General features: G+C 43.5%; 1 protein-coding gene and 1 pseudogene across 1 annotated transcript in view; both read right to left on the reverse strand.

Annotated features, from left to right (window-relative positions):
* Positions 1-19,081, reverse strand: part of LOC147272260 (uncharacterized) — a 462,227-nt gene that overhangs the window by 12,761 nt on the left and 430,385 nt on the right. The window lies entirely within an intron of this gene.
* On the reverse strand, positions 8,066-8,972 carry LOC147272261 (uncharacterized; annotated as a pseudogene).

Here is a 19,081-nt window from a genome sequence, read left to right on the forward strand (position 1 = left end):
CAGCTCCAGCACAGGATCTTTCTGTGTGAGTCTCCATGTTCTCCCTGTTCCTGTGTGGGTTCTCTCTGGTACTCCTGCTTCCTCCCACAGTCCAAAGACATCAAGAGGGGACGAGGCTGATTGATACTCTAAATTGACTGTAGGTGTGACTGTGAGAGTGAATGGTTGTTTGTCTCTGTGTGTTTGCCCTGTGATGGACTGGTGACCTGTCCAGGGTGAACCCCACCTCTCACCTGTAGACGCTGGGATAGGCTCCAGCCCCCCACGACCCTTAATAGTAAGAATGAATGAACGGATAAGTTGGATGTTGACGCCATTTTATGAATGTTATCTGGCCTCCACTCCACCCACACTCCTGGTGGGAGGTGTTGTGTTTTCAGGGCGTCCTTCCACCGTCCATCTGTCCCATTCTCCTCAACATTGGACAGTCCTGTTATTAAGATCTTTCCTGATGGGCTCTGATCCAAAGTGGTCAAATGTTAATTAATGTAGCAAAACATCTGAGAGTTTCTGACATTTTATTTATAATTTGTTTTATTTTAGTAAAATTGATTTTATTTTCATCCAAACCCTGATCTTTTCAAAAACCCTATAAAGCTATTTTTTGGTGTCTGAGCCTCACCAGCCCTTAAACACAGCGCTGTCAAACCAACCCAAATATTTTGTTTTTTCTGCTGAAAAGGAAAACAACCCTCAGTGTTGTGAACTCATATTTGGTGGCCATAGTTGCAGCTCTGATCAACATTCAGAGAAATGCAGGCAGGCTCTGCCCTGGGTTGGCTTGGACCTCATAATCACTGAGAGGGAGACGGATGTGGCTGTCAGGAGCCGAAACCCGTCTCCACCACTGAGCATCACCAGTATGGATCTGATAATGGAAAAAATGACACAGAGAACAGAGAATGAGTGGATATGGTAGCCAAACGTCCTGAAACGTGACCTGTTATTTAGAAGAAAAAAACCCATGAGGTCTTGTTGTCTTTAGAGCCGAAATAATAATTTCTCTCAGTGAGGCAAGGCAAGGCAAGGCAATTTTATTTGTAGAGCCCATTTTCACCACCAGTTTGTCCCAAAGGCTTCACATGGCATCATAACAACATCCTCTGCCCTTAGACCCTCACATCGACTGAGGAAAAACTCCATAGAAAACCCTTTTAACAGGGAAAAATCTGAGAAACCTCAGGGTGAGCAACAGAGGAGGGATCCCTCACCCAGGACGGACAGACGTGCAGTAGATGTTGTTACAGACAAGAAAACAGTTTACAATACAAAATGTGGGAAACGTGGAAATGTTAGTAACAGTTGAAGAAGGAAGCTTCTGGAAGGGGAGGCAGGGAGAGCAAGCCAGCTTGATGGGGGACTGGATGGACATGCAGAAAAAAGACAAAAAAAGACATGCATTCTGGGAGCGGAGTGCTCTGGTAGGATAGTAGGGACTAATGAGTTCTTTCAAATAGGATGGGTTTTTATCATTGAGAGCCAGAGGGATTTTGAAGTCAATTCTAGATCCTACAGGAAGCCAGTGGAGAGAAGCTAAAGTGGGAGAGATGTGTTCTCTCTTCTTAACTCCCGTCAAAACCCTCGTGAGCTGTCACGTGATCAGACAGTGTAATAATACACCACCGTTCACTCAGCGATGGTCTTTCTGCTTCATCAAAGGACATCAGATGATCCTTCAGTGGAGCCCAGGACAAATTTGTGGACAAACCACTGAGAGAATGTGGCCCCATGTGGACCAGACCACCTCTGAATGTGGCTCAGGAAACATAGAGTGCTGGCACGCCTGCTATTAAGACTGACAACAAGAGGAGAGAGAAGTCAATGATTCACTCTGAAGAAACAAGAGACTCTCAAACATCTGTGAGCATGAAATCATGACAATTAATATCCCAAAGGTCAACTTGACTGTGACATCATCGTCCATCATTGAAGGCATCTTAGTGACATACGTTTAAATATGTATATAGCCTGGTTTATGCTTCTGCGTCGCGTCGCGTCAATGCGACGCCGTCACTGAGCATTTATAGATCTGCGTCAAGGGAGTGCGTTGCTCTGCAATTCACTGCTAAGCCACTAGGGAGGTGTCAGTCTTTGTAGTGCCGCAAAGAGGAGTTGTAGAGGTGGTCGTACTTGCTCACCTCCTCAATATTCATTTCTTCGGCTTGGTCCATTTTTTCTTGGAGTTTTCACCACAGAAACTTTGAAAATGGCGGTGTTAGTGTTGTGCTGCGACCTTAGGGCTGCGACTGAACCGGAAATTACGTTCTGAGCGGACCAGTCGCAGTCCTTGATGTTCACGTCACCATGCGTCAACGCAACGCGTAGTCAAGATTTTTTGGAGGCGCGCATCAGGCTACGGCGTAGGGTCCATGTTGGGGTCTGCACTGTCGATGTGATGCAGAAGCATAAATCAGGCTTTAAGCCTATAGCAGTATAGCCATCAATGGTTCAGAGCTACCTGAACCAGTCCTAACTGAAGGCTCTGTCATAGAGGAAGGTCTTAAGCCTGGACTTAAAAGTAGTCAGAGAGTCTGCCTCTCTTATTCATGGAGAGCAACCCAGTCGCATGTCAAAACGTAAAAAGGCTACGTTTGTCCACAGTGGAAAACCTATCAGTTCTACGTTAAAGGCCTAAAAATTGTGAAATGTGAATGTTTTTTTTCCCCTATTCTTTTCTATTGGAGCGCTGGTAGGTCATGTGACTCTTTCATGCGGGCCTCTCAAAACAAAAAAGATGGCGGCCGCTCCTGTCATTTTCAGAGGAAAGTGCCTTCTTCCAAGATAGTTTTGATTTAATACAGCATTTTGATGACATTTCTAGTGAGAAATGTACATTTTGTTTTCATAATCTTCGCTCAGTTCTTGTGTATAACCTTTGGTTTGTTCGTTATTACGATGAATCTTTCACCTCTCGGAAGGGAGTTGTGACAGTGTCACGTTTCTGCTGTTGCTATGGTGGTTGCTAAGGACGCCATTACGGACGAGCGTCATTCCAAGATAGGTTTGATTTTAAAAAAAGCATTTTAAGGACATTTCCGGCGAGAAATATACATTTTATTTCCATAATATTCGCTCAGTTCTTGTGTATATTCTTTGATTTGTTTGTTATTACGATGAATCTTTCACCTCTTGGAAGAGAGTCGTTACAGTGTCACGTTTCTGCTGTTGCTATGGTTCAAACCATATAATATATATTTGTGGGATTGTTGACTAATAAAAATGATATAAAACATATTGCCCCAGGAATTACCATCAAAATATAAAATAGCTACGCTTGTTTGTTGTTGTTTGTGTGATTGTTGACTAATAAAAATAATATAAAACATATTGGCCCAGGAATTACCATCAAAATATAAAATAGCTACGCTTGTTTGTAGTTGTTTGTGTGATTGTTGACTACAGCTGTTCAATAAAAATAATATGAAATGGATTTTAGTGCCCCAAATCCGAGAGTCTTTTGGAGCAGAATTGAGGATCAAATCTGGGTTCTGGGTTGGTGGATGTAGCCCAAGTAGAAATTCCAGAACCCAGATTTGATCCTCAATTCTGCTCCAAAAGGCTCTGGGAGTGCAGAAGTCACAGACCCTGAATTTGCCCAGTTTCACAAGGGGATAGTTTTTTTCTCTTTGAACCTAGGAAGTTGAAATTTTAGTATGTTGTTCTGTTCTCGAAGGATCGCATCTGTGGTGGTTTGACCCCCCTAAGTCCTTTCTGCTGTCCGTAAAGGGCGTGGCAATGTCCAGTAAAGTCTATCAATTAAGCATCATAACTTGGTCAAAGTTACTCCAAATGAGACGAGATTTCTGGGAGGAGTTCACACCTCTGCCAGAAACCAATATTTAAAATTTTGAAGCCCCACCTCCTTCCTGAAGCTACTTCCTGTTTGGGTGGGGGTTCTAGAATTATTCCACCAGATTATGATTTTATAAATTTTAGAGGCCTCACAGTTCAAGTTTCAGGTCTGTATCCACTGTAGAGGCCAATGAGAGCAAAAGAGCAACAGGGTCAAAGGGTCAACAGGCCTCGTGTCTCAGCCAGGCCTCAAAGGGTTAAGTGAGCCTTTTGGAGCTCCTTTGAAAAAAGGCCTGTCACCAATCTTGTTTAGGACCAACATGAAGAATGATCTTTGGAACATTTTCACATCTTTAAGACCGCCTTGACTCCTTTTTATAGAAGGTGTCACTGAACAGCACAAAGCTGCTATTGCAGCCATCAGGCCTCATTGCCTGATCAATTATTATTGTTTGAAACAAAGCTTAATATAAATTATTTATTTTTATTGTAATCATTCTGAACACCTGATAAGAGAAACACAATAAAAACATTTGAAAAGGAAGGATCAGAGTGTTGTTGTACTGCAATACTACAGTACAGCATCAGAGACATTCAGTTAGTCAAGTCAAGTCAATTTTATTTATATTGCGCCAAATCACAACAAAAGTTATCTCATGACAATTGACAGGTACAGCAGGTCTAGAACCACGCTCCTTCAATGAATTTACACCCAACAATTCTCCATCAGCAGCACATCCTGCAACAGCGACGACGACAACCTTCCTTTTAACAGGCAGGAACGTCAAGCAGACCCAGGCTCAATGGGGACGGCCTTCTGCTTTGACCGGTTGGGGGGAAAGAGAGCAGGAGAGTGGGGCAGAGACAAAGACAGATAATGGAGGAAGACAGACAGACAGAAGGAAAGAATGGGACAGAGATAAAGAGAGAGAGAAGGGAAGAGACTGATGGACAGATGGGGACGTGAGCAGGTGGAGCTACGGGTGGCAGCTTGAGCGTTTTCAGGTCTGCAGCCTCCTCCAGCAGCACCTGTGATCTGGGATGAGGGGAGAAGAAGATGAGTTAGTAATATGTTTGAGACAGGAGGACAGAGAGGAGGAGAGAGAAGCCCAGTGCACCATGGGAGATCCCCCAGCAGTCTAAGCCTATAGCAGCATATCTAAGGGCCAGCCTAAGCAGCCCAACTATAAGCCTGATCAAAAAGGAAGGTCTTAAGTCTGCTCTTAAAGGTCGAGAGGGTGCCTGCATCCTGGACCGAAACTGGGAGACGGTTCCACAGGAGCGGAGCCTGATGGCTGAAGGCTCTGGCTCCATTCTACTTTTAGAAACTCTAGGAACCACCAGTAACCCTGCATCCTGGGAGCGAAGGGTTCTAGCTGGATAATAGGGGACTATGAGCTCTGTCAAATATGAAGGTGCCTGACTGTTGAGGACTTTGTATGTTAGAAGGAGAATTTTTAATTCTATTCTGAATTTGAAAGGGAGCCAATGCAGAGAGGCCAGTACAGGAGAGACATGGTCTCTTCTACTAGTTCTCGTCAACACGTAGGCAGCAGCATTCTGGACCAGCTGGAGAGTCTTCAGGGACCTACTGGTGCAGCCTGATGGGAGGTTGCAGTCATCCAGCCTGGAAGTGACAAAGGCATGGACTAGTTTTTCTGCATCCTTTTGAGACAGGATGTCTGATCTTAGCAATGTTTCGTGAATGAAAGAAAGCAGTCCTAGAAATTTGCTTAATGTGGGCATGAAAGGACAAATCTGATCAAAGAGAACTCCTAGGTTCCTTATGGTCGTGCTGGGGGCCAAGGTAATTCCTTCCAGGGTACTTAATTCATTAGATAGGTTGTCTCTAAGATGTTTTGGGCCCAGGACAATGACTTCAGTTTTATTGGAGTTTAATAAAAGGAAAGTAAGGGTCATCCAAGTTTTTATCTCCTTTAGACAGGCCTCCAGTTTAGTCAGCTCATTTATTTCACGTGGATGCATTGATAAGTACAGCTGTGTGTCGTCAGCATAACAGTGAAAATTAATTGAGTGTTTCCTAATAATGTGACCGAGAGGAAGCAGATAAAAGGTGAAGAGGATTGATCCAAGCACAGAGCCTTGAGGAACACCATAAGTGACTGCAGTGGTTTCTGAGGGTTTATCATGAGTTAGTTCGAACTGAGATCGACCTAGTAAATATGACCTGAACCAGTTAAGTGCAGTTCCTTTAATGCCAATGACATGTTCCAGTCTTCATAGAAGGATATGGTGATCAATGGTATCAAAAGCTGCACTACGATCTAATAAGACCAGCACAGAGACCAGTCCCTCATCTGATGCTCATAGGAGGTCATTGGTAACTTTGACTAGTGCTGTTTCTCTGCTATGATGAACCCTGAAACCTGACTGGAAATCCTCTAATAGGCTGTTGCTATGGAGAAAGTCACACAGCTGTTTAGCAAATGCTTTCTCCAGAATTTTGGAGAGAAAAGGAAGATTTGATATTGGTCTGTAGTTGGCCAAAACTTCTGGATCCAGGGTTGCTTTTTTGAGGAGGGGTCTAATTACTGCCACTTTAAAGGACTGTGGGACGTAACCAGCAGCAGCGACACATTGATCATATCTAAGAGGGAGGTGCTAACGAGGGGTAGAGAGTCCTTAAGTAGCTTGGTTGGGATGGGGTCTAGAAGACAGGTGGATGGTTTAGAGGAGGAAATGATTGAACTGAGCTCATCAAGGCTAACGGTAGAAAAACTGTCAAAGTATACGTCTGGTCCTCCAGCAGCCTCTAAGGCTTCTGAGGCTATAGGTGCCATGTTGTCAGCTGATGGCAGGAGGAGGTGAATTTTCTCTCTAATAAGGACAATTTTTTCATTGAAGAAGTCCATGAAATCTTTGCTGCCCAGGGAAACAGGAATGCTAGGTTCAGTACAGCTGTGGCTCTCTGTCAGTCTGGCTACAGTACTGAAGAGGAACCTGGGGTTGTTCTTGTGTTCCTCTATTAGTGTTGAGTAGTAGGCTGCTCTCGCTATACGAAGGGCTTTCTTGTAACTTTTAAGGCTGTCTTGCCAGATGATGTGAGACTCCTCCAGTTTGGAGGAGCGCCATATTCTCTCTAACTTCTGGGTTTTTTATTTAAGCTGTCTGGTTTCTGAATTGTACCAAGGTGCTTGTTTCCTTGGATTTATAGATTTAGTTTTTAGTGGGGCAAATGAGTCCAGAGTTGATCCTAAGGTGCCTGTTGCACTATCGATGAAACTATCAATTTGGGAGGGACTAAGGTTGACAACAGTGTCCTCTGTAACAATGGGACACGACACTGAATTAAGCGCCACTGGAATCGCTTCCTTAAATCTAGCTACAGCCTGATCAGACAAACATCTGGAAACCACTGTTTTCCTGAGTGGAGTGTAGTTGATTAGAATAAATTCAAATGTAATTAATTGATGGTATGATAAAAGCGTGTTCTGTGAAAATACAACTAGACATTCAGCTTCAATTCTATATGTTTGGACGAGGTCGAGGGTGTGGTTGTGGCGGTGAGTCGGTTCATGAACAGACTGATGGAAACCAATTGTGTCAAGAAGAGAGAGAAATGCAGTACCCAGACTGTCGTTATCAACATCCACATGAATATTGAAGTCACCTACAATAATGACTTTATCTGATTTGAGAGCTAAACTGGATATAAACTCTGAGAATTCAGATAAGAATTCAGAGTCAGGACCAGGAGGGCGGTACACAATAATAAATAAGAGCGGCTGTATTGTTTTCCAGGCTGGATGAGACAAACTGAGAATCAGGCTCTCAAATGAATTGAAACTTGTTTTGGGTTTGGGATTTATTACTAAACTTTTGTCAAAAATGGCAGCAACTCCACCTCCTCAGCCAGAGCCTCGGGAATGTGAGTATTAATGTGACTGGGAGGAGTGGATTCATTTAGACTAACATACTCATCATCACCAGCCAGGTTTCAGTGAGACAGAGCAGGTCAATACAATTGTCAGATATCAATTCATGAACCAATTCAGTTTTTGGTGTCAGAGATCTGATATTTAAAAGTCCACATCTAATTTTTTAGATTTTTTTGAGTTAATTTAGTGGTTGTGTTAATTTTGATTAGGTTTTTCTGATTGACTCCTCTACAAGTAGAATTGGAGTGAGTAAACTGATGTGGTCGGGGGACAGACACAGTCTCTATGTAGTTTTGGGTGGGTAACTGCCCTGATGGACACGAAGAGAAGCGTGTAAGACGGCAGCTCTGCTTCCTGGTCTGAACTCTGGGTTGTCAGGGTTTTGGTTCTATTATAAACTGGGCCATAATTCTGGAAATGAGAGCAGCTCTGTCCAACGTGGGATGGATGCCGTCCCTCCTAATCAGACCAGGTCTCCCCCAGAACGTTTTCCAATTATCTATGAAGCCCACTTGGTTTGCTGGACACCACCTTGACAGCCAGCGGTTGAACGACGACATGCGGCTAAACATGTCGTCGCTGGTCCGATTAGGCAGGGGTCAAGAGAACACTACGGAGTCCAACATTGTCTTCGCAAATGTATACACCGACTCAATATAAATTTTTGTGCCCTCCGACTGGCGTAGTCGGATGTCATTACTGCCGACGTGGCTAATGATTTTATCGTATTTACGTTTACCTTTAGCCAGCAGTTTTAAATTTGACTCGACGTCGCCCGCTCTGGCCCCTGGAATGCACTTGACTATGGTTACTGGTGTCGCTAATTTCACATTTCTCATGATGGAACTTCCAATTACCAGAGTAGTTTTCTCGGCGGCTGTGTCGCAGAGTGGGGAGAACCTGTTCGAGATGTGAAGCGGTGGTTTGTCGCTGACAGCAGGCTTCTGCTTCAGACTCTGCTTCCTTCGGACAGTCACCCAGCCACCCTGGTTTCCCCCTGCATTCCCCCGGCTGCTCAGGAGCTGCTGGGGGAATGCTAGTTGTGGCTAAGCTAAGACGGTCCGCACCAGCTAACGGGGACTGGCTAGCTCTAGCGGCTAATTGATTGGATCCATTGGTGCTGAGCCGCCGCAGGTCCAATGCAACCTTGCTAAGCCCCGCCTCCAACGCTACAAACAAACTACACTTAACGCATGTATCCGTATCTCTAAAGGAGGCTGCAGAGTAGCTAAACATGTGGCACACTGAGCAGAAGAGAGGAGTGCAAGAGGGGGAAGCCATTGCTAGCTTAGAGTGGAGAGTTTACAAAAATAAAGGCTGTCATTATTAGACAGATAGTCTTTAAACTTAGGCCAAACAAAGCAAATAGATATGTAGTTTGTCGTTTGTTAATTTGTCAAAGAATAAGGAATTAGCGGGGATGATCACACTTTAGCTAGCACAGCAAGCAAAGCACTACATTCCGCAATGTACAAACAGGGAGTGAGGTCACACGCTTACCGCAACGCAGGTAGAGAGGAGGGAGCGTATTTGGTTATTGATTGCCTGAATGATTGAGTTACCCCAGAAGAGGAACAGCTTTGTTGGAGCAGTAAAAATATAAATATCGGAATGAAAAAAAATTACATTTGAAAAGAAATTACATGAAATTACCAGCATAATATATGAAGAACAGTTAGGATAAATTTAACTTGCCAAATATTTTTGATTTCTTTAATTATATCCTTGATTAACCTAGACATCAGTGTGGTTTGTTTCACTCAATAATAAATCTGTAAATATAGCGTGAAATGATAGAACTAAAAGGCCACCTCTGAGTGCATGTGTAAGCCTATGTGACGGATGTGACGTCAGCAGACCCAGTAGTTTGAATCATTGTTTATATTCTTAATGCTGATTGATAGATCTATAATGGTTACAAATGGACTTTGTAGGTAGAATAAACATCCAGAAATGAAATTAATTTTTAGATTGTCTTATTAATCAAAAGATAAAGTTTTAAAAATATTTGTTTTTTTTTCCTCAGAGTGAGAGACAACTACTGGATTTTCTCACAGAAGAACGGGGGTCGACTTCCACGGAAGCGGATACATGGAATTATTTTTATTGAACAGCTGCAGTCAACAATCACACAAACAACAACAAACAAGCGTAGCTATTTTATATTTTGATGGTAATTCCTGGGGCAATATGTTTTATATTATTTTTATTAGTCAACAATCCCACAAATATATTATCAACTCTGATAAAGACGCAATGTAACGACAAAATACAATGACCTAAACGCCATTTAGGTTTCCGTGGTTTTAATCATAACAACTGCAGAAACGTGACACTGTAACCACTCTCTTCCAAGAGGTGAAAGATTCATCGTAATAACAAACAAATCAAAGAAAATACACAAGAACTGAGTGAATATTATGGAAATAAAATGTATATTTCTCGCCGGAAATGTCCTTAAAATGCTTTTTTTAAAATCAAACCTATCTTGGAATGACGCTCGTCCGTAATGGCATCCTTAGCAACCACCATAGCAACAGCAGAAACGTGACACTGTAACGACTCTCTTCCGAGAGGTGAAAGATTCATCGTAATAACGAACAAACCAAAGGTTATACACAAGAACTGAGCGAAGATTATGAAAACAAAATGTACATTTCTCACTAGAAATGTCATCAGAATGCTGTATTAAATCAAAACTATCTTGGAAGAAGGCACCTTCCTCCGAAAATGACAGGAGCGGCCGCCATCTTTTTTGTTTTGAGAGGCCCGCATGAAAGAGTCACATGGCCTACCAGCGTTCCAGTAGAAAAGAATAGGGGAAAAAACCATACACATTTCACAATTTTTAGGCCTTTAAAGTAGAACTGATACGTTTTGCACTGTGGACAAACGTAGGTTTTTTTACGTTTTGACATGAGACTGGGTGTGGAGAGAACTGGTTCCACAGTAAAGGAGCCCAGTAACTGAAGGATCTACCTCCCAGTCTGATTTTAAAGATACTGGGTGTCACCAGAAGACCTGCATTCTGGGAGCGGAGTGCTCTGGTAGGACAGTAAGGAATAATTAGTTCTTTCAAATAGGATGGGGCTTTATCATTAAACGCCTTATAAGTTAGCAGACGGATTTTTAAGTCAATTCTAGATCCTACTGGAAGCCAGTGGAGAGAAGCTAAAGTGGGAGAGATGTGTTCTCTCTTCTTAACTCCTATCAAAACCCTCGCTGCAGCGTTCTGGACCAGCTGGAGACTCAAGAGAGTTTTTGGGACATCCTGACAGGAGAGAGTTGCAGTAATCCAGCCTAGAAGTGACAAATGCATGCACCAGTTTCTCAGCATCACTCTGGGAAAGGATATTCCTAATCTTAGCAATACTGTGCAGATGGAAGAATGCTTTATGTGGGAGCTGAAGGAAAGGTCCTGGTCAAAAATGACTCCAAGGTTCCTTGCAGTTATACTTGGGGTCAGAGTGATGCTATCTAGAGTAGTGATCCGATTGGAGAGCGTGTCCCTGAGGTGTTTAGGTCCAAACACGATGACCTCAGTTTTATCTGAATACAGTCGTAAGAAGTTAGAAGACATCCAGGATTTAATATTTTTCAGGCAGTCTTCCATCATGTGGCTCCATCGACAAGTAGAGTTGCATGTCATCCACATAACAGTGAAAGTTGATTGAGTGCTTCCGGGTTATGTAACCTAGTGGGAGCATGTAAAGAGTGAAGAGAATCGGTCCTAAACTGAACCCTGTGGTACACCATATGTAACTCTGCTATACTCTGAATGGTCATTATTAACATTCCGTGGCCGATGGTGTCAAATGCAGCACTGAGGTCCAAAAGTACAAGTACAGAGACAAGACCTGTCTCAAGCTATAACATCATTAGAGACTTTAACCAGTGCTATATCAGTGCTATGGTGTTCTCTGAATCCAGACTGGAAGGCTTCAAAGAGCTCGTTGCTGTGCAGATGTTCATGTAACTGCTCCAGGACAACCTTCTCCTTCTCAAGTATCTTGGAGATATAGGGGAGGTCGGATATAGGCCTATAATTGGCTAATACATCTGGGTTAAGAGAGGGTTTTTTATGTAAAGGGTGAATGACAGCCACCTTAAAGGCCTGTGGCACATAACCTGTGACTAAGGAAAGATTAACTTGGTTCAGTATATTAGTGTTGAGGGGGATGGCATCCTCAAGTAGTCTTGTCGGGATGGGATCCAGCAGACAAGTGGTTGACTTGGAACAGCTGAAGTTAAGTCTGACAGATCGATGGGGAAGAAGCTGTCCAAGTATGCACCAAGTCTGGGAGGTGCTTCTATGGGAACTGTAGTCTGTCCTCCATTACTGGCGATCTTTGTTCTGATATTCACAATCTTTTCAGTAAAGAAAGATAGGAAGTCGTTACTGCTGAGAGTTGGGGGGATGCATGGCTCAACAGCACTATGGTTCTTGGTTAGCCAGGTCAATGTTGAAGAGGAACCTGGGGTTGTTCTTATTCTTTTCTATTAGTGATGAGTAGTCAGCACTTCTAGCATTATGGAGTTCTTTTTATATATATTAAGAAACTATCTTTCAGGCTTGGCAGTCTGGATGGGTGGGTGGGTGAGTGGGTTTGTTCACCCTCTGAGAGAAGCCAACTGAATCCAGAAGCCAGACAATCATCATCGTCATCGTCTTCCTCCTCCGCTTTATCTGGTGGGTCCAGGTTGCGGGGGCAGCAGCCTCAGCAAAGAAGCCCAGACTGTCCTCTCTCCAGCCACTTCCACCAGCTCTTCCGAGGGAATCCCAGGTCGTTCCCAGGCCAGCCAAGAGATATAATCCCTCCAGCATGTCCTGGGTCAGCCTCAAGGCCTCCTCCCGGTTGGGCATGCCTGGAACACCTCCCAAGGGAGGCGTCCAGGAGGGATCCTCACCAGATGCCCGAACCACCTCAACTGACTCCTCTCGACATGGAGGAGCATCGGCTCTACTCTAAGCCCCTCCCAAATGACTGAGCTTCTCACCTTATCTCTAAGAGAGAGCCCAGCCACCCTGCGGAGGAAACTCATTTCCGCTGCTTGCATTCGTGATCTTGTTCTTTCGGTCATACCCCAAAGCTCAAGACAACACTGCAGGTTCTCCCCAGGACTTCCTCAGAGCTAATTCAGTCATATTTGCTGTGTCCTCTGTTGTTTGATCAGACTTCAGACCAACTGGAGGAGGCCCCTGGGGAGGTGTTGGGCCCCAATTTTTTGATGGTGGCATTATTTATTATTTAATTCAGTAATAAATATTACAGCAAAATACTACAAACCAGCAAATCTAAAGTCCACTACAGTTTGTACAGACAATTTCCCGGAAAGTTGGTGCAAAGGGTTTTCCTGCAAGACAATTGACAGGACAGTTGCTTAGCTTTTAGCTCACCAGAGTTGGTAGAAATAAACCCACTGGAAATGAAGAATTCAACATATAAAGGTAATGAAATAGGAGGTGGGCTGCATGGTGGTGCAGTGGTTAGCACTGTCGCCTCACAGCAAGAAGGTTCCGAGTCTTGGCTCAAGCACAGGATCTTTCTGTGTGGAATTTGTATGTTCTCCCCGTGCCTGCATGGGTTCTCTCTGGTACTCCAGCTTTTTCTCACCATCAAAAGACGTGCGATTGGGAACTAGGCTGATTGATCGTCTAACTTGACCGTAGGTGTGAACATGAGTGTGAATGGTTTTTGTCTATGTATGTTGGCCCTGAGATGGACTGGTGACCTGTCCAGGGTGAACCCCGCCTCTCGCCCGTAGACGCTGGGATAGCAGTTGAAGAGGCCAATGACCACGAGGAAAGACAACCTGAGGCTGACGCAGCGGAGAAAAGAGATCAGGCAGAACCCCTGAGAGCAGGGCTTGCTAGCATTGGTGAAGGCATGAGACTCAAGCAGGAACTCCAGAACCACTGAGAACAATTAAAGACCAACTTAAAAGAACCATGAGGTAAGAAGTTCCCCCTCAGATGTGATATTGAACACAAAGTCCCAGAAAGTAATAAAGAACTAGAGGAGCAACAATGATCTCCTGGATAAAAGTCAACACAACTGCTCGAGAACAAACTGATGACATCAATGAGTCCCTAAATAAGAGGCCACTTTGATTCTTAAGCCATGATTCAGCGCTCAGTTCCACCAACTGGAGACTCTTCCTGCTTTCTCTCTTTACAAACACAAGCTGCACTTTCACATCCAAATCCAACAAGTTGTCCAAGTGAAGCAACAAGATACTGGTTGGTCCATGAACTCCAGAAGGACACACGGGTGTTTCTGACCTGAGGCCACCATCAGACCTGTCTTTAAATTGTCCCACTATGGTGAGCGTTTGTTTGTGTTGAAACACCAAACCTCCTGCTGAGGCTCATAACCACCACTTCTTTGTGATGTCTTTCCTCCAGTCTTGAGCCACCCGCCTGTTGGATTTGAAAGTGCCTCAGTGTCTGGAGTTTGTCTTCTGAAGGACGAGCTACTTGAGTGCATCCTTGCTGGTCTCTCCCTGCCCAGAAAAGGAGTGCTGAGTTTCCCTGTGCAGCTTCTGAGCCCAACCAGCGGAGGCTGATTCCCCAAGGCTCAGTTCCCCAGACAGCTTCAAGATTCAGGCTTTCTCAACTTTCCCAGATGAAGGTTGTTCCTGATTCTCTCATGTTTTTAATTCCTTCTGACCCCAGACCCTGATAAAACCTCCTGATGAAGGTTTCTGTTTGCTTTTGTAACCCAATCCTGGAATATCCATGTCTCTCTAGGTTCATATGGAGCAGGGGCTCAAGTGCCATCTCCACCTTATCACCAGATGTTACAGTTGATTGCAACTTTAGTTTTGGTTTGTAATTCTAAGATTGTACCACATAAAACACAAAAATACATTCATATGAACAATAATGAACTGGGCCCTTTAAGAAAATAAAGTGTCCTCATGTGAGTTTTCTCACTTTTGTTAACCTTGAAAGTTTGTGGGCTCCAGGTCAGAGTTCCTTCAGATCAAGTGGGGTTTGATCTGTGAGTTCCAAAGCTAATAATTCCTGAGATTTAAAGTATCGTTGGAGTGCATTCTTTCTACCGTAAACTGTAGCTGGTGCTAATCCAGATGCCTGGCGTGATCCTATCACAGAGCAGATGGTTCACCTGCTATTCCAGAGCATGTAGACACTGGTGTCTGTAATCAAGCTGGGTGGCTCACCATCTCTGGAATCTACTGGAATCTTTGGGACTGCCCCCACTGATCTAAAGACACAGGCTTCCAGTCTCTGTTGTGATTCATTCAGGACTAATCTCTCTTCTGTTTCTCTTTTGTTGAACAACTTTATACCTGATGAGCAAAGCACTCAGTCCTGCTGAATGCAAGTACTTGTATGAAGATTCTCTCAAGTTGTTCAACTTCCAAATTCTCACATGAAATCACAGTAAAATTATTTTACTCTCACAAAAAATGTACGCTCAGCATATTTTGACACAATAAGAATACCATTAAATATTAAACTGCTCCAGTTTTACCAACTTGTCAATAAAAATAACAACTGTTTCACATGTTAAACATGCTTTAAACCAATACCCTCACCATGCATCCATATCGTCGTCTTTCGCTTATTCCTTACTAGTAAGGGTCGCGGGGGGGGGGGGGGGCTGGAGCCTATCCCAGTATCAACAGGCGAGAGGCGGGGTACACCCTGGACAGGTCGCCAGTCCATTGCAGGGCCAACATACAGAGACGAACAACCAGTCACACTCACATTCATACCTATGGTCAATTTAGAGAATCCAAACAGCCTAGTTCCCAAATTGCATGTCTTTGGACGGTGGGAGGAAGCTGGAGTACCCAGAGAGAACCCATGCAGGCACGGGGAGAACATGCAAACTCCACACAGAAAGATCCCGCGCCCGAGCCGGGACTCGAACCCGGAAACTTCTTGCTGTGAGGCCAAAGGGCGAACCACTGCACCACCGTGCAGCCCAATACTCTCACCAGTTTTTAATGAAATCAACATTTTTAGTGTTTAGTGTTTTAACTCAGAATAAAATAAATCACTCCATGCAAATAAATCCCCATTTTCTCTCTTTGCATAAAATACACCATTTTACATGAAGACTTGTTCTCTAAACAATAACAACAAACATTCCTTACATCAGCACAAAACAGCTGTGTGCTAAGACCAGTAAATGAAATGTGCATTTTAGGGTGCTCCTACAAACTGAGGTGCTCTTATGGCTCCAATAAACCCTGACAGAAGAATGGAGATTCAACATAGCCCCCACAGCCCCACAGCGTGAGTGAGCAGCAGCAGCAGCTCATCTACCAACAGTCAAAGGATATCTCTCTGATTTGCATGTGCTGCACTCCTGAGGACGTCAGGGTTCAGACTCCCAGCAGGGTGGAAAGAGATGGCTGATGCGATGACTGATTACACTGGTGTCAAGCTGTCATCAGGACTCCTCCTGGCTCTGATTAATGTGGTCACTACCTGGATGCTTCTGCTTCTGCTTGCTACGCGTGTGACTTCTCGCTGCAGTGAGACAGAGAAATTTTTTTTTAAAAATAACGACCACGTGCCAGCTTACTACTTATTTTGAAGAGGTGGTGTCTAAAATTGATCTAGAAGTTCCACCAGAGGAATATCATGTTGTTATCCCGCCATCCCCAGGAATGTGTTGCCACTCCTTTTTGGTCCTAGAACTGAAACATGTGTGTCACCTCAGGTATGCAACATGATGGATGTTACAAAAAACAAATTTTCCAAAAAATTTATTAGAACTCTTTTGACAAATGAATCTGTTGCCTCTGCAAAAATGTATCGGAATTCTCTTTACAGTGAAAGATTGGAAAAAAAGTGTGGCTGATGGAGGATGAATTTGTCTTAAGAAGATTAAAGAGGTATCTTTCAAAGCTACGCAGAGAATTTATCCAGCTAAAAACAAAGATTTAATACTGAAATTGAATCCTCTTGTAATTTCTGTGGCTTGTGTGAAGAATCCATTGAACATTTCTTCTATCACTGCTTGTGTGGTAGAACATTCTGGTCCAACGTGGAGAAGTTTGTTTAAACAAAAACATCTGCGTGAAAAGGACAACAAAATTATAAAGGACAACTTGCTTAAATTTGAGGTAAATTTCATCTTCAAGAGAGGAAATGGTCTGACAGCAAACCAAATTTTACATTTTTTTTCCCCCAGGAACTTCATCAGTACAGCGCAATCATCAATGGACTTGAAAACCCAAAAGCCTTAAAAACAAACTTTATTTTGGAAAAGTTTGTATGTGTTTGAGTTATTTTTCATTTCTCTCTCTTTTTTTGTCTGATTATTTGTCTGAACTCATGATCTCTTTGTACTGCTTTACATTTCTATGTTGTTGGGTTAGGGTTAAGGTTAGCTAAACCTAACCCTAACCCTAATCCTAACCCTAACCCTTATCCTAACCCTAACCCATTATACCGAACACTAACCCTAACCCTAACCCTATCCCTAACCCTACCTAACCCTAACCCTAACCCATCTGAACCCTATGCACCAACTTTCAGTATCCTACACCTTACGGTTCATAAGTGCACCAATATTGGTGGGGTGGTACTCTTACATTATACCTAAACCTAACCCTAACCCTTAACACTAACCCTAACCCTAACCCAAACCCTAAACCCCAACCCTAATAGGAGCTTATTCACCAATAATTCCGCCCCCTTTCCTCCAATCAACTTGAAACTTTCACCAATCACTCCACCGACAATCAGAACCTTATGCACCAACTTTCAGCCTCATACACCTTAAGGTTCCAAAGTCCCTAACCCTACCCCTAAACCCTAACCCTAACCCTAATAGTATTTTTTTGCCAATAACTCCGCCCCCTTTTCGCAAATCAACTTGAAACTTTCACCAATCACTCCGATAACCATCATAACCCTATGCACCAACTTTCAGCTTCCAACACCTTACTGTTCCAAAGTTCCAAACCCTAAACCTAAGCTCTAACCCTAACCCTAAGCCTAACCCTAACCCTAAAAGGGGCTTATTCGCCAATAACTGCGCCTACTTTCCTCCAATCAACTTGAAACTTTCATCCATAACTCCACCGACAATCAGAACATTATGCACAAACTTTCAGCCTCATACACCTTGAGGTTCCAAAGTCCCTAACCCTAACCCTAAACCCTAACCCTAACCCTAACAGGGGCTTATTCGCAAATAACTCTGCCCACTTTCCTCCAATGAACTTGAAACTTTAAACAATGACTCCGATCACCATCATAACCCTATGCCCCAATTTTTAGCCTCTTACACCTTACGGTTCCAAAGTTCCAAACCCTAACCCTAAACCCTAACCCTAAACCAAACCCTAACCCTAAACCCTAACCCTAACCCTAATAGGGGCTTATTCGCAAATAACTCCGCCCACTTTCCTCCAATCAACTTGAAACTTTCACCAATCACTTCGATAACCATCTTAACCATATTCACCAACTTTCAGCCTCTTACACCTTACGGTTCCAAAGTTCCAAACCCTAACCTTAAACCCTAACCCTAACCCTAACCCTAAACCCTAACCCTAACCCTAATAGGGGCTTATTTGCCAATGACTCTGTCCCCTTATCTCCAATCAACTTGAAACTTTCACCAATCACTCCAATAGCCATCATAACCCTATGCACCAACTTTCAGCTTCCTACACCTTACTGTTCAAAAATTCCTAACACTAACCCTAACCCTAACCCTAATAGGGGCTTATTCACCAATAACTCCGACCCCTTATCTCCAATCAACTTGAAACGTTCACCAATCACTACGATAAACATCATAACCCTATGCAGAAAACTTTCAGCTTCCGAAACCTTACTGTTCCAAAGTTCCTAACCCAAACCCTAACCCTAACCCTAATTGGGGCTTTTTGCCAATAACTCCGCCCACTTTCCTCCAATTGACTTGAAACTTTCAAAAATTACTCCGATAACCATCAGAACCCTATGCACCAAATTTCAGCCTCTTACACCTTACGGTTCCAAAGTTCCAAACCCTAACACCAAACCCTAAACCTAACCCTAACCCTAATAGGGGCCTATTCGCCAATAACTCCGCCCCCCTTTTCTTCCAATCAACTTGAAACTTTTACCAATCACTCCAATAACCATCATAAACCTATGCACCAACTTTCAGCTTCTTACACCTTACGGTTCCAAAGTTCCAAACCCTAACACTAAACCCTAACCCTAAACCCTAACCCTAACCCTAATAGGGGCTTATTCGCTAACAACTCCTTCCACTTTCCTCCAATCAACTTGAAACTTTCACCAATAACTCCGATAAACATCAAAACCCTATGCACCAACTTTCAGCCTCTTACAAATTACGGTTCCAAAGTTCCAAACCCTAACCCTAACCCTAACCCTAACCCTAAAC

Source organism: Aulostomus chinensis, chromosome 1, assembly GCF_037954235.1.
Source record: "Aulostomus chinensis isolate RoL2024-O1b breed Wild chromosome 1, RoL_Achi_v1.0, whole genome shotgun sequence".
Classification (NCBI taxonomy): domain Eukaryota; kingdom Metazoa; phylum Chordata; class Actinopteri; order Syngnathiformes; family Aulostomidae; genus Aulostomus; species Aulostomus chinensis.